The sequence below is a fragment of the Tasmannia lanceolata genome, unplaced genomic scaffold, assembly GCF_043159265.1.
Source record: "Tasmannia lanceolata isolate RefF3 unplaced genomic scaffold, GAP_Taslan_0.1 ptg000008l, whole genome shotgun sequence".
NCBI lineage: Eukaryota > Viridiplantae > Streptophyta > Magnoliopsida > Canellales > Winteraceae > Tasmannia > Tasmannia lanceolata.
Genome location: NW_027518685.1, coordinates 32,709,365 through 32,724,926, shown reverse-complemented (window position 1 = coordinate 32,724,926; position 15,562 = coordinate 32,709,365). Strand labels below are relative to the sequence as shown.

The 15,562-nt window shown below is 45.9% G+C and overlaps 1 long non-coding RNA gene across 1 annotated transcript; it reads right to left on the bottom strand.

Moving 5' to 3' along the window:
* Positions 1-1,418: 1,418 nt before the first annotated feature.
* LOC143885230 (uncharacterized) lies at positions 1,419-5,498 on the bottom strand. The gene is made up of 2 exons (XR_013253171.1): positions 4,863-5,498; positions 1,419-1,918 (listed from the first exon to the last, which is right to left on the bottom strand). It is a non-coding gene; the product is annotated as an uncharacterized LOC143885230 (long non-coding RNA).
* Positions 5,499-15,562: the final 10,064 nt, after the last annotated feature.

The following is a 15,562-nucleotide window of genomic DNA, read 5'->3' as shown; positions in this document are numbered from 1 at the left end:
TTTTTAACTTGGCGGACCGCGCTAACCTTAACTTTTGCCTGAACCACCTTTCTAGGTTTTCGATCCAGCAGGCTATCCCCTTAGCTTTTGCCTAAGCCTCCCTTTTGGGTTTTCAACTTAGCAGGGGAATGATCTTAAATTTTGCCTAGACCGCCCTTTCAGGTTTTCAGTCTAGCAGATCTTCAAACTCCGTTCTTTTTCTTATTCATCATTTTTTTTTATTGTGTCTCGGGATCTAGCTCATTAGTTCTGAACACCGGAAGGACTTTATAGGTAGGATAGGGTTTTTCAAAGAATGGCTTAAGGCTCAACAAAGATTTCGACCGAACCTGTGAACAGGTTGCCTCCATATCCCCATGTAGGAATTAGGACGTGTGTAGTTCAGGGCAAATGCCCCTAGTTTGAAAATAAATTGTTTGAAGGTTAATTGATTTTTCTTTTTTTCTTTTCTTTCTGGAATAATTATCTTCTCTTCTTTTGGAACTTGTCCCTCTTTTTTTTTTTGGAACGATTGATTTTTCTTTTTCTTTTTCTTTTGAATCGACCGAACTCGGTTTAACCGAGCTGCCTACGTACCCTAGTATAGGAATCAGGTCTCGCGTGTTCGGGGGGATGCCCCTAGTTTGATGGGTTTTCAAGAAAATTTTATTCAGGCTCGAAGGGTTTGCAAACCGGTATTCTTTTGACATTGGTTCTGATTTTGGGATTTATTCGGCCAAAGGGGGCCTTCCGATGTTCAGATTGACTAGAGTCCGTCTGGTACTGATTATTTTTTTCTTTTTTGTTTTGTTTTGTTTTTTTTTTTTTACGGAGTTTGACGGCATTTCCAGGTAAGAGATAATGGATCTTCTTCTTCCAAGATTCTAAAGTGTGCTTTCGACTTTCATAGAGCGAAACTTGTTCTTTGACATCCTCCATCTATGGATTCGTACTCTCGATATCTGATGATCACTTTTCATTGTTTGCTCTTGAACTTTTCATCTTGAATTTGTTGGCTTTTTGCTATGAATTTGAGAACCAAGGTCATTGATTGGAAATATGAAAGTTGTTTCCACTCTATGCCTCTTGTATAGCATATATCTTCTCACTTTCTTCATTTTCTTTGAGCTTTCCATCTATGTCTTGCCCCTGGTATCGGTTGTAGCTTTTCTAGACAATCTTCTTATTCTTGAAATAATTTTATCAATTCTTCACACTCTTTAGAGGGTAATGTATTTTCAATCGGCATTCACTGAATCAAAGTTTCAGTGCCAGTGTTTATCATTTCAATTTCATCTTTGAAAGGTTGGGATTGGCGCTCCTCCTCTCGTTCAAGTAATTGCTGTGACTCAAGTGGAGTTTCGTCAATTTTGTCCTCATTTGAAGAGGGAGTCTTATTTTAAGATCAGAAGCACACTTAAGAACAGACACAAGTGAACTTTTTGGAACTGACTGAAATTTTATTTAAAGAAAAGCTATTACATCAGACGACCTATCCTGAACATGCTCAGGATTCACAACTCTAAATAAGAAAGGGAAACAGAAGATAACTTGCCTGGACTAGGCATTGACCTTTAACTGTAAGACCGGACTCAACAATTATACTGACCATGATGACTGACTCAACATAAAATAGTAAGTGACTAAAACTTTAACTGCTGCAACTGTTTGGCGTTGAAGGCTCGGCGAAGGCTGGTTCGTTCTGAACATCATCATGGCTGATACTTTCAATTTTGGACAATGATGACTGATTCGCATAGGGAAATGCCCCTAGCTCAAGGATTCTGAGAGTGAACTCTGAAGGACTTAGCAAAATAATCTTGAAAAAGGTAGCCCCTAGAGGAGGAACAGACCAGGGGTACAAGCAAGATTGGATTATCTGGACCAGGCATGATCAGATCATGAGAACGCATAATCGAAAGATTGTGAGATTCTGCATCTGCCAGTTAGGGGATGGCATGAAGATACGATCGAATCGTATGACAGAAGAACGAAAGACGCACGATCAAAAGATTAGATGAGATAGCATAAGATTGCTTTCAACGGATAGATCATGAATGACTAATCCTATGAGATCTTTGGAAATGATGGGATTTATATCCTAACTCAAAGGGAATTTTTTTTTCACATATTTTATCAGTGTTACCTGAAGGCATCAACCCTAATCCTAATCTAGCGGAGTGGAGATAGGATCTCAACTCATGACTTTGTTTGTGTACCTAGGACCGATCGTAGCCATTGGAAGATGGACTACGGTCTAATCTAGACACAAATGGGTAGGATATCCTAAACTAGGCTCACACATGTGATGCACATGTGTTCGTATACTACATGCATGTGTGGGTTAATCTAGGGGTAAGGCCAAGAGTTCCCTTAGCGCGAATCCATGTTCGATATACTGTACCAGTGTCCGGCGTATCAGTACGTGAACAATAGATCCGTTTACGCACCATAAAGGTACTAGGCTAAGGGTGGAATGCTTCTCTAGCACAGAGGCACCAGGTGATGAAATCCCAGTCAACCATGCTAGATAACACTCCGGGTTCCTAAAATAGGACGTGTGTGAATGTGAGATGCAAGGGTTTAGATGCAAGTGATGTAAGTGTGTGCAATAAGTTCGCGCAATCTATGATGCCTTCAGGTTTTGTTAAATTAAGTTCGAGTAAAATGTGATGAGAGAAAATAAAACAAGACAAACTAATCTAACAAGTATAGAGTTTTTATGAGCCAGTTAAATTAAATTCAAATGAATTATCTTTTGAAATTTTAATGAAGTTAGGTGGTCCCCAGCAGAGTCGCCAGACTGTGGTACCCTGATCCCGCGAGAGGGGTGTGGGGCGCGAGCCGCCGCTCTCTCTCTCTTGGTCTCTCGTATCCACGCGATTGGCGTGTGCATTTTATTATTGATTTGAATTAATCTTTCCTGTGAACTTGGGATCACTAAGGCAATCCGAATTCCACACGAAAGAGACTGACAGAGTCGCCACCTAGATGTGGGATCTAGGACCCGTAATTAACCAGAAATCTAGACTCGCTACCTGGTTACGAGAATGGAAGGTATGGGGAGTTATCCACCACATGCACCATTCTTGCCCGATAATCGGTCTTCGATTCCAAAAGCTAACTCTTTTAAATTTATTTTAAATGGCTCATTCAACTCTATGTTAATGTGCGAACTAAGTGACATGCATCCTATGATCTAATTTCAATGTGAATCCTAAATGTGTATCTTGATTTATTAATTTGTCTGGATTCAATCTAAGTGAAAGTTCTCCTAAAATTCTAATTTCATGGAAAGTCCTAAGTGATTTGATTAAGCATTTACAAGAAAATTAATATACAAAACACCACAATTTGTTGTGGTGCCGACTCGCGGGTGGTATGCCGTCAGACATCCAAGCTGCCTACGTACCCAAGCCTCACTGGGATCAGAGTCGACGTAGTTCGGTGCACCTAAGCTAAGCTACATATGCCTAACTCAACTAGGACACCGATCTAGATGGGATTGACTGTTTCAACAGTTTTAAGAGAAGTTATTTAATTCAAGTTGAGGATTTTATTATCTTAGGATTTCATCAAAGATGCTATATGATCCTATCTAAATGCAAGTTGTCCCTTAGACTAATGCAGGTTAGCCTACATCCTAGTTTACTAGGCTTGTCCTAGGGAAAAACTGGATGACTAGTGTAACTTGACCTATGGCACGGTTGCTATACATAGCAAGCGTCCGTGATGAGGCTGGACTCCTAACTCTAGGACTCCCTAAAACTTAGGACACAACACGACACGACACCATTGTTCCTAAATTGGGCTCTAAGGGTTCTTACGACGGAAACCATAATCCAATGGTTCCGAGAGACACGAGATGAATCGAGATGATGAATAGTGTGAGGGAATGGGAAAGATAGAGAAAGGTGCGACTGAACTTGGGAGTGCCAAATTGCCTACGTACCCCGTGATGGGGATCAAGCCACACGTAGTTCCACTGGGGAGGTTGCTTGGATTTTGGAAGACAGAATTGGTATTTGGATCTGGAATCGGGTTTGTATTTGAGCATTGGACTTGAGATTCAGAAACATTGATCTAGCAATGGGATTTTGGAATTGGGAATTTGCATCAAAGAATTGAGCATATAGGAATCATCAAGGGTTTGAATTTTCGGAATTCAAAGTGGGCGGGCTTATGAGATTTGGCCAAATGGATTCAGACATGCGACTCGGATTGTGTTGGGATATGACTTGGTTGGATTGGGTTAATGGTTAGGGTCAAGTGAGTCAGGTCTAAGTTAGGAGCAAACCCGAGACTAGCCATGGTCTAACTAGGAGGAAGCAGGGTACAAACCAGGGTGCGGACCAGGGTGCACCAGGGTGCGAACCAGCAGGGAACCAGGGTGCGAACCAGCAGGGAACCAGGGTGCGAACCAGCAGGGGAACCAGGGTGCAACCAGCAACGAACCTGGGTGCAACCAGGGTCTAACCAGAGTGCGAACCAGCAGGGAACCAGGGTGCGAACCAATATCGAACCAGGGTGCGAACCAGTAGGGAACCAGGGTGCAACCAGCAGGGAACCAGGGTGCAACCAGTAGGGAACCAGGGCGCAACCAGCAGGGAAGCAGGGTGCGAACCAGTAGGGAACCAGGGTGCGAACCAGTAGGGAACCAGGGTGCAACCAGCAGGGAACCAGGGTGCGAATCAGTAGGGAACCAGGGTGCAACCAGCATCGAACCTGGGTGCAACCAGCAGCGAACCTGGGTGCAACCAGGGTCTAACCAGAGGCTAACCAGGGGGAAAACAGACCCTACATGCTTCCTAACATGGTTTTTCTTTTAAAGTAAAAGATATGTATGAAAACAGACCCTACATAGAATTGAAATAAATGCCTACCTCTTTGGAAACCCACTTTGTGTTTGATTTTTCTTTGATGTTAATTCTTTGAAGATGATTCCTTGCTTGATAATGACTGCTTTTGATATATATCACCCAACGTATAAAATCACCCGATCCGGCAAGGATGGCCGAACCCTTGAAGAGATGAGGGAGAGGGATGAATTTTCTAAGAGAGGGGTTCTTTTTCTTCTCCTCTTGGATGGTGGGATGAGAGGGTATTTATAGGAGAATGGGATAGGAGGTTAGGTGAGGTTAGGTGGTTTTGGATGGTTAGGATGAGAGGATGAGGTTAGGTAAGGTTAGGTGGGGTTAGGTAAGGTTAGGTGAGGTTAGGTGAGGTTTGGATGGTTAGGATGAGAGGAGAGGTTAGGTGAGGTTAGGTGAGGTTTGGATGGTTAGGATGAGAGGAGAGGTTAGGTGGTTTTGGATGGTTAGACCCAGGTCAAGATCTGCCATTGATCTAACGATTTACGGAAATCGGGTCTCGGAATGGAATCAGGGTCCGGGCTATGAAGTGACCCTAGCTTATTTTGTCCCGATTGATGATCCGTAAAGTCAGATCAAGATATTAATGACCTAAAACATATAAATCAATGATAGAGGGGGTTCTCACATGGATTTAACACACTAATTTATTTGTTGATTAAAACAAAACAAAATGGGGTGTCTACAGCCCCATAAATTCAAAACCCCCGATTATGACAAATATCATGGGACTGGGTGTCCCCGGAATCATATGAGGTGGTTTATTGAGCTGTCACAACAGTATGGGCTAGCTCCTGAGCAAATGGCCAGGGTCGTTCCAATGTCTCTTACTGGGGTTGCGAAGAAGTGGTTTCTGCGTCTGAAACTCGAAGAGGTGAAGACCTTGCAAAGCATCTCCAACAAATTTGTAGAGAAGTTTTTTATGGAGGAAGGAATAAGGTTACCAAAAGGGACCTTAAGCAGTTAAAGCAAGGTCCGCTGGAGACCTTTACATTTTTTATCCGTCGTTGGAGACGAAAGTCTGCACAGCTGAGCAAAAGGCTATCAGAAGAAGATCAGATCAAGGTGGTGATTAAGAGTTTGTCGCCGCAGTATTTCCATTTCATGTCCCCTCAGCATTATACCAACTTTGACCATTTGAATAAGACTGGGACGAGGATGAGGATGCAATAGCTAAGGGTCTGAGGGCCAGACTTCCATCGGACATTAGAGAAGGAAAGAGACCTATGGTCGTACAAAAAGAAGTAGACCAGGTGAACTATGTTCGATCGGCGGCCAAGACTGTAACGAAAGTGGCAAAGCCAGTGCCAGCACCAGTAGAGCAGAAACCTCAGAGGCACTTTGATCCACTCCCGTACCCTTTACCTATAATTCTGAAAAGGTTGATAAGGGATAAGAAAATTAGACTACCTGAAATTAGGCCAGTACCAGATCCGTTGCCCCCATACTGGAGATTAGACCAGTATTGTGAATACCATAGAAATTCGGGTCACCTCACTGAAAGATGTTTGGCTTTAAAGCATGCGCTCCAGACTATGTTAGAGAAGGGAAAACTTGAGGTGGAAATGCCCAATGTTACTCAGAATCCCCTTCCTAATCATCGTGCTACTCCTCCTACGACGAATGACATTTTTGTCGAGGAGCTAGTTTTTGACCCATCCGCTCTCATTTGTGCAATAACTTCTGATGAACCTTATATCCTAAGGTTTGACCCTGAGGAGATCGAAGAGATGGAAAGAGAAAGGTCTCATGCCTTCTTGATGAGTAGTAATGGTTTGGCAGAGGCGTCCTCTCGACCGTATGTCCTTCGATGCGAGGATGTTGATGCAGAAAAGGAAACTCCTTATGTTCTAAGGATTGATGATTTTGAGGAAGAAGAGAGAAATGAAACTCCATATGTTTTGAGAATAGATGCAGATGATATGCTTCTATTAGAAGATCAGTGTGACGAGCTTCGTCATGTTACAAGGGGTGGCCGTGTGTTCAAGCCCGCAGAGTTGAGAGCAGAAAATCCTGCAGAAGCAGTAAGAGTAGCCGAGAATCGAGGGCAGAATAGGCCGAGGCAGATGAGGAAGAAGATAATCTGTTGAAGCAGCTGAAGAAGACCCAAGCAAACGTTTCCATTTGGGGTCTACTTATGTCTTCGTCTAAGCACAGGAAGGTTGTACTCAGAGAGTTGAACGCTGCCCAGGTGTCAACTGAGATTACACCCGATGAATTGGTAAGCCTAGTCGCTGTGGCTAAGGCTTCCAAGGCAGTATCTTTCACAGATGATGATTTACTTCCAGAAGGAAGAGACCACACCTGTTCACTTAAAATCACTACAATCTGTAACAAGAAGAGGGTACCCGAAGTACTAGTCGACAATTGGTCTGCTCTGAATATTTGTCCACTGAGTACTGCCACGACTTTGGGCTTTGGGCCCGAAGATTTATTCCTTCAGAGCAAGGTGTATTAGCGTATGATGGCACCCGGTGAGATGTCATCGGAACCCTGGCCACTGAAATCCAGATAGGGGGAGAAGACTTCTACATAGAATTTCAAGTATTGGACATTAAAGCTTCTTTCTTGCTGTTATTGGGTCGACCTTGGCTGCATAAGGTCGAAGTTATCCCCTCTACCCTTCATCAAAATTTGAAGTTTATTCATAACAATAGGGTGGTGACTGTAAAGGGTGACCCAGATTTAGAGATTGGACAGATTTCACAGGAGCTTATAGCTGGGAAGGTAGCCGATGTCAGTTTGACAGGTTTTTCATTGGAGGTGTCGATCATATCCATAGAGGAGGCCATGGGTGAATAAGTTTTCTTCTTGACTAGTACCAACTCAAATGTAGTCAGAATGATTCGTAAACAAGGCTATATTCCAGGAGCAGGGCTGGGCAAGTATCACCAAGGCCCTACTGAGTGGCCTGAGTTTAGAACTTTCAATGGTCTTTTTGGCTTAGGATATGAGCCGACCGAGCAGGAGGTAAGAGAAATGAAGAAATATATGCTGAAGTGGACAGAATGTCGTCGCGGAGGACTAGCAGTGCTGATGGGGCAAATCAATCAGACCAGAAATGGTCGTTTCAGAAAGGAGGGGGCGGATTTTCCATTTTGTGGGTTTGCAGAACCATGGACCGATGATGTGACAGGACAGAGGCTTCTGGGCTTCGAAATTTTCTTTGACTTAGAATTAGCAGAAGAGCCAGTGAGTGCGCAGATTACAGAGGTAACACCGAAAACTGATTGGGCCAATGTTTTAGAGCCAGGCTGTCTGAATGGGATGTTTCAAACTGAATATCCAGTGGTAGCAATGGTTAGCAGTGAGACAGAAGCATCAACAAATTGCGTGATTAGCAGTGAAACCGAACCATCAGTGGTGGCAGTGATTGGCAGGGATGCATTCATTCTGAACTTCGCAGATTTAATCACCCCAGCCGAGGGACCTCTGACCAACTAAACCTCCCAGGTTTTACCTCAAGTAGTCTTTCAGTATAGTCCTGTTTTCTCAAAGAGTCAGTGGTTTTTAAGTATACATCTACTTCCGAGTCTGATATTGAGTTTGTTTATTCTAACGATTCTTTTGATGCAGGTACCATAGAAGTTGAATCTGGTTCCGGAGCCGGTGACGAGTCTCTTTCCAATAAAGTCGAGTCCAAGAGTACTTTAGATGATGAGTTTAGTTCTTCAACTGCACTTATGCCAGAGTTGGCTGAGTTTAATGTTGAGTTGTCTGTTGAGTCTGTGAATACATCATTAGAGTCTGTGAATACATCATTAGAGTCCAATATAATGCCTGCTGTGGGCTGTTCCATTCTTGATGTAATCAATTCTATGAATGAAATAAAAGACTCTTTTACATATGTTCCTGTTTCTGTTTTTCCTGTTTCCATTTCAAGTACTGAATCTGCTCTTAAAACTGATAACATTAATAATGATAATCAAGATTCCCCCTCAGATAAGGATGCCGACGAAACTCCCCTTGAAATCAAACATATGATTCAACAAGAGGAGAGTCGCCGAGCAAGACCACTCGAAGAGAAAATTGAAACTGTAAATATAGGTGACGAAACCTTAACTCGGGGAATACGAATTGGCAAAACTTTATCTCCCGAGGAGCGTAAGGAATTAATCACTTTACTTAAGGAATTCAAGGAGGTGTGCAAGCTCTGATTATGTAGTTTGTTTTACAGGCTCCATATGTCCCTGCACGATGTTCGCCATCGTGCTTTAATAAGGAGATGCGGAGTATACAGTTCCGGCAGTGCCCACTATGATGCTATAGGCAATACCTCTTTGAAGGACTTCATCCGCCTAGAAGAGAATCCCCTAGAAGAGGTTGTCATGTTGTAAGCCCAAGGGTCTATCCTCCTACCTTGTTTTGATGATTCTAAACTAAATTGATTATGTTTTTTAATACTAATCAATTTGCCTTGAAGTGTTATGTTAAGATAGATTAATCATGGAAGGAACCTACACACCACTTGGTCATGCTTGATGATGAACCAAACAAAGGACAAAGGAGCTAGAGCATACTTGGAAGAACCACATCGTGAAGGATCAACCAAGGAGAAGCCCAACACCATCATCTCAAGCAAGCACGCAAATGGAAGATCTATGAAGACCAAGACCAAAGAGAAGTGTAGCTACACTTAGATTCGTTGTACATCCTTTCTCTTTGGATTTCTAAGTCAAGGCAAGCTTTTTAAAAATATGTTTCCAAAAAGACTAACACTCCACGTATTAGAACTTAAATGGTTAAGTGAATGCTCGTGAGGTGGACCATCATATTTGGACCCTCATGACATTCCATTTATCCTGTTAAAATTGAGTTCCAAAAGCCCAAAATAAATCAGCAATAAATTCAGAATCTGCTGAATTTAGGCTTCTCGGAACTCCGAGATTTTTCTCGGAGCTCCGAGCTCGAAACTCCGAGAGTTCCCTCGGAACTTCGAGAAATGGTCCAGGGAGTATATTTTATACTCTGGACGATTTCTCGGAACTCCGAGAATTTTCTCGAAACTCTGAGAAATGGTCCAGGAAGTATTTTTCTAGCTTCTAGTCATTTTCACGGAACCCAGAGAATGTTCTCGGAACTCCAAGAATAGTTCTCGAAACTCCGAGAACGTCGCGATAGCAAAAAAAATAGCCGTTGGGTTTCAAATAGAAAATTGATTTTTAGGGTGTTTTTGTTATCTCCACCTCCAAACGCTCATATGTTCATGTGGGCTTATAAATACACTTTCAAGAGGTTCTTTTAACTCTCTTGAATGATTGAAAAACCATCTTAAGCATTTACAAAGACTTGCAACCCATTTTTGCTTAAGCTTTTATTTTTTCCAAACTTGCCTTGCACTTGCAAATCTTTTGAGTTTGGATTTAGGCTTCCATCTTATTATCTTTGAGAGCATTCAAGGAGACTTCATTGTGCATTAAGCCTTAGAGGAAGGCATTGCAATCTTCTTTCTTCATTGTAAAGGTGGCTAGGGCATCCTATTCTTAATACCCTAGGGAGAAGCGCTTAGAACTCGGCGAAGGAGAGTTGGTGTAAAGGTGGCAAGGGCATCATTATTTAATACCCTTGGGATTGTAATCGCCTCGGAGCCGGGCATCGTGAAGGTCTCAAATAGTGGAAATCCTTGAGGACGATCTCAAGAAGAGTGGAGTAGGGTTTTACCCGAATCACTATACATCAGTGTGTTTGTTTCTCCTTCTTGCACTTTCATTTTTATGTTTTGGTTGAATTCCTAGTTTTTATTTTTGATATTGTTGAAACTAACCAAAAACTAAGTAAGCAAAGAAATTTTAATTAGGTTTAATATTTGAATTTAAAACAAGGATAAATTTTTGTGAAAACCAATTCACCCCCTGATGGCGTCTGAATCCGGGTTTGCGATCGCGCGGTCGGTAGAGGGCCTCCGTGGGGTCTGTAGTCACAAATAAGAGGGGATCAGGGGGTCTGGGGTGGGTCCCGGACGACCACTTCGACACCCAAGTCAGATCCTTCGACCAATCAATATAAAGAACAGCGAGAGGGGAAGGGGTTTTAGTCAGGGTTACCAGGGCCAGTGCGCGAGATCTTTTCTGGGTGTGTGAGCGAGTGGGTCGGAGGGGAGTAGCAGGGAGAGTAGGATTGAGTTCCTAGCCTCCTCTGTTGTTGCCTCGCCTCTTTTTCCGGTGTTGTGGAGCGGAGAGTGGGGGAAGTCTTTTCTTTTAGAAAAAGGTGGATCCCCCCTCTTCGTCCTTTCCCTCCCTTTAAAAAGGGAGGTGTGCGGCCCTTTTCATCATTATGGAGAGAAAATCTTCTTTCGCGGGATTGGGCCGTCCCCCTGCCTCGCCGGCGCGTGTGGCTTTGGCGGTCATTTCCTTCCATAATTTGTGATGATGAGGCCTGGGCGGCGAGAGGGCGACACGTGTCATGATTGTGTGGTCTTTGCCGTTTTCCAACGCCTTTCTTCATGATGGTTGGGCTCTACTCGTGCATGGATGACATGTGGCGATATCTGGGAGCGTAGCCGTATTTGTGTCCCATCATAACTCCCCCTTACTCCTTTGGTCCATTGAGTGGGCCAAGGGAGTAACGTTTTGTTCGAGTGAAATCATGATGAGGACATTTACGAGGGCTCCGGGGTACGAGGAGACGTGCCGTTTTATCCGGTGGCCATCCCCGGGTTGGGGTGGAGCTGGGTGTGACGACCGCCCTTCCTGGCAACGAAGCTGAGTTGGAGGGCTATGATCGTAGGGCCCTTGGGGCTCAGTATTTTCAATGAACATCTTGCATAAGTACTGGGTGGCCGGTTTTCTATTTGTACGTTTCTCTCTGTGCTATTTTGAGATCGTACGTTGGAGATTTTCTGACAGGTTGCTTTTGCAGTCCCAGAGCTATGCCAGGAGGATGGTCCAGTGCCTGCTCGAGGATGAGGCTGAGATAAGTGCTTTTGAGGAGCGAAACCGGCAGCTAAGCGAGGACTTGGACAAAGCCCGGGCGGAGAGAGCGACCTTTGATGATACTGTTGCTCGACTTCGGGATGACCTCCGGACAACCATGGAGGGGAGAAGTCGTGCGGCGGACAAATTGGCGGTGGCTCGACGAACGCATGCCCGGGAACTGGCGGAGGCGCGGGAGGAATGGCGTGACTCAGTGGAGTTCCTTAAGGCCGCGGCCGCGTTCAGTGTGGACGTTGAGATCGATGCTTTTTCTGAATGCCGGCGGCGTGTTCTAGAGGTCGATCCTTCCTTCCCTCTTGACAAGCTGATGCACGAGTCTGAGGTCGATCCTTCGCCGGTACCGACGGAAGTAGTATAGTCGGCTGAGGAGGTGGTGGCTGTCTCGGTAGATCGTGTAGTCACTGAGACTTCTGAGGGGGCTTAGTAGTGTTTGGATGCCTTAGGAATTTTGCTCTTCCCTTTTTTTTTGGTCTTACTGTCGCATTTGGTCTGTAATAACATTTGAACTATCTTTCCCCCCCTTTTTTTTATATATATGATGTGCTGCGAGCTCTTTGCGCTTTTGGTATTGCTCTTTGAGTGCACCCCGTAGGGCTTCTTTTTGTGGAAGGACTATCTTCCCCTCGAGTGATCAGTTCGAGGTTAATGGGTCCCGCCTGCCCTTAAAGGGGAGGTCTTTTTTTCATGGGGAGCGTTTTAGGGTATTCTCGGGGGGATCGGCCCCGATGCTACCTCTGTCTCATTCCCTGTCTTTTGTTTTTCATGGGGAGCGTCTTAGGGTATTCTCGGGGTGGTTAACCCCGAGGTTACCTCTGTCTCACTCCATGTCTTCTTTCGGGTCCCTTATTTATCGTGGGCCTGAAAGTGGAGATACGCGCTGCTTTGGTAGAAATTCCTTTCTATTAATTTGTTGGGGAAAATACATCTTTGCTTCTAGAAACACAAAAAGGAAACAAAAACACTCGTCATAGTTTTAAAGGAAAACACGGAACTTACCCTATCTTTTTATCGGTAAAACTCTCGGAGGTTGTCCATGCTCCAACTTCGAGGGACTGGGGTCCCATCGAGGCGTTCTAGTTGGTAGGCCTCGGGGCGGAGTGCTCGAACGACCCTGTACGGTCCTTACCATTTAGGTGCGAGTTTTCCGGTGTTGTGGGGGTCGGATACCTCCGCACGCCGTAGACAAGGTCTCCGGGTTTAACCGAGCTCTTTTTTACCCGGGCGTTGTAGTACCGTGCCACCTTTTGCTGGTAGGAGGCTGTTCGGAGGAGGGCTTGCTCTCGTTTTTCAAGCACGAGATCGAGGGTGTTCCGGAGGAGCTCGGAATTTTCCTGTTCGTCATAATTCACGGGGCGGAAGCTGGGGAGGCCAACTTCTAGCGGAATGACCGCTTCGGCCCCGAAGGTTAAGCTAAAAGGGGATTCTCCAGTCGCGGTTCGCGGCGTCGTTCGATAGGCCCAGAGGACACTAGGTAGCGCTTCTACCCAGTTTTTCCCAACTTCTCCCAATCGCTTCTTGAGGCTCTGAAGCAAGATCCTGTTAGTTACCTCTACCTGCCCGTTGGCCTGCGGGTGCGCTACGGAGGCGAAACGGTGTTCGATGCTTAGGTTATCGCAGAATCTGCTAAACTCAGCACTTGCGAATTGGGGACCGTTGTACGTTACAAGTGTCTTCGGAATGCCAAAGCGGCAAACCACGTCATGATAGAAGAACTTCTCCGTCGCTTTTGAATTGGGTTTTACCACAGCTTTGACCTCGACCCATTTGGTGAAGTAGTCGATGGCGACGTACAACATTGTATGCCCCCCGGGGGCTTTTGGGAAGGGTCCAAGTAGATCCATGCCCCACATGGCGAAAGGCAAAGACCCTGCTATCGCGGTGTATGGTGTGGCCGGTTGGCGGGGGGTGGTCGCGAACCTTTGGCATGGGCCGCATTTTTTGACGAACTCCTTGGCGTCCCTGAGGATCATGGGCCAGAAGTAGCCGTGCCTCACGATTTTCTGAGCCAGAGTCCTGCCGCCTCCGTGGTCTCCGCAGATCCCTTCATGTACTTCTCGTAGTGCGTAGTCTGACTCGGAGGGCACCAGGCATCGGAGATACGGCCAAGTGTATGACCGTTTGTAGAGCCTGGGCCCGTGGACGACGTAGTGGGCGGCTCTTACGGTTAGGCGCTGGGTTTCCAGCTTATCTGTGGGCAGTATACCGTCTTTCAGGTATCGCATGATGGGGTCCATCCAGTTTGGTCCAGGTGGAATCTCCAAAACTTGCACATCGTCGATGCTGGGGTGGGGCAGTATTTCTGTGAGCACGGTACCGAAGTCATGGGTCTCTTCGGCAGCCATTTTTGACAATGCATCCGCTCAATTGTTCATGTCTCGCGGTACCTGGAGGATCTCTACCTCTCCCATTGCCTGCAGCTTGTCTTTTACCTTCTGGAGGTATCTCTTCATTCTGAGGCCTTTGGCTTCGTATATTCCGTTCACTTGGTTGACGACGAGCTGGGAGTCGCTATGGACTTTTAAGTTTCCCGCGCCGAGCTCCGCGGCTAGACTCAGTCCTGCCAGTAAGGCTTCGTATTCAGCCTCGTTGTTAGAGGCTTTGAAATCTAACCTGAGGGCGTATTCCAGTGTAAATCCTTCTGGGCCGTGGAGGACCACTCCCGCCCCGTGCCCTTTTTTGCCTGCTGAGCCGTCAACGTGCAGGGTCCAACGAATCTCGTTGCTTTGTTCCGCTGAGTCCGGCGCCACGTTGCTGCGAGCCGTCTGTTCGGTGGGGCTCTCGCCGCTCTCCATTGTCGCTGGTTCAGCGGCCAGGGCCGTGGGTTCTACTATAAAGTCAGTGAGGGCTTGGGATTTGATAGCTGGCCTCGGGCGGACTTGTATGTCGAACTCTCCCAACTCGACGGCCCAACTTACCATCCTACCCGAGGTCTCTGGTTTTTGGAGAATCTTCCTCAGGGGTTGGTCGGTCAGAAGCACAATGGGGTGGGCCTGGAAGTAGGGGCGGAGCTTTCGGGCGGCGCTGACGACTGCGAGGGCGAACTTTTCTATGTTTAGGTACCGGATTTCTGCACCATGGAGAGTCTTGCTCACGTAGTACACCGGGTGTTCCTTTTTGTCGCTTTGCTTGACCAACACCGCACTCACCGCCGTGGGGCTGACGGCCAGGTATAAAAATAGCTCTTCCCCCGGCTCGGGTTTGGCGAGTACGGGTGGTGTCTGAAGGTATTGCTTCAGGGAGTTGAAGGCCTCTTAGCAGGCCGGGGTCCATTCGAATTCCCGTATGTTTTTTAACTATTTGAAGAAGGGTTGGCACTTTTCTCCCGATTTGGGCATGAATCGACCAAGGGCCGTGATTCGTCCTGCGAGCCTCTGTACTTCTACCGCTGTTGTCGGGGGTTCCATGTCTAGGATGGCTTGGATGGGTTGGCCTCGATCCCTCTCTGGCTGACCATGAACCCCAAGAATTTTCCGGAAGTTACCCCGAAGGCGCATTTTGCAGGGTTTAGCTTCATTCGGGTTCGTCGTAGGGTGTTAAAAGTTTCCTGAAGGTCAAAGATGTGCTTGGAGGCTTCCAGACTTTTTACCAGCATATCGTTGACATACACCTCTACGTTCCTGCCGATTTGCGCCTGGAATAGCTTATTTACGAGCCGCTGGTAGGTGGCGCCCGCATTTTTTAAGCCGAAGGGCATAACAGTGTAACAGTAGACGCCCTGATCGGTGATAAACGCTGTTTTCGGGATGTCTGGCTCGTGCATTTTGACCTGATTGTAGCCTG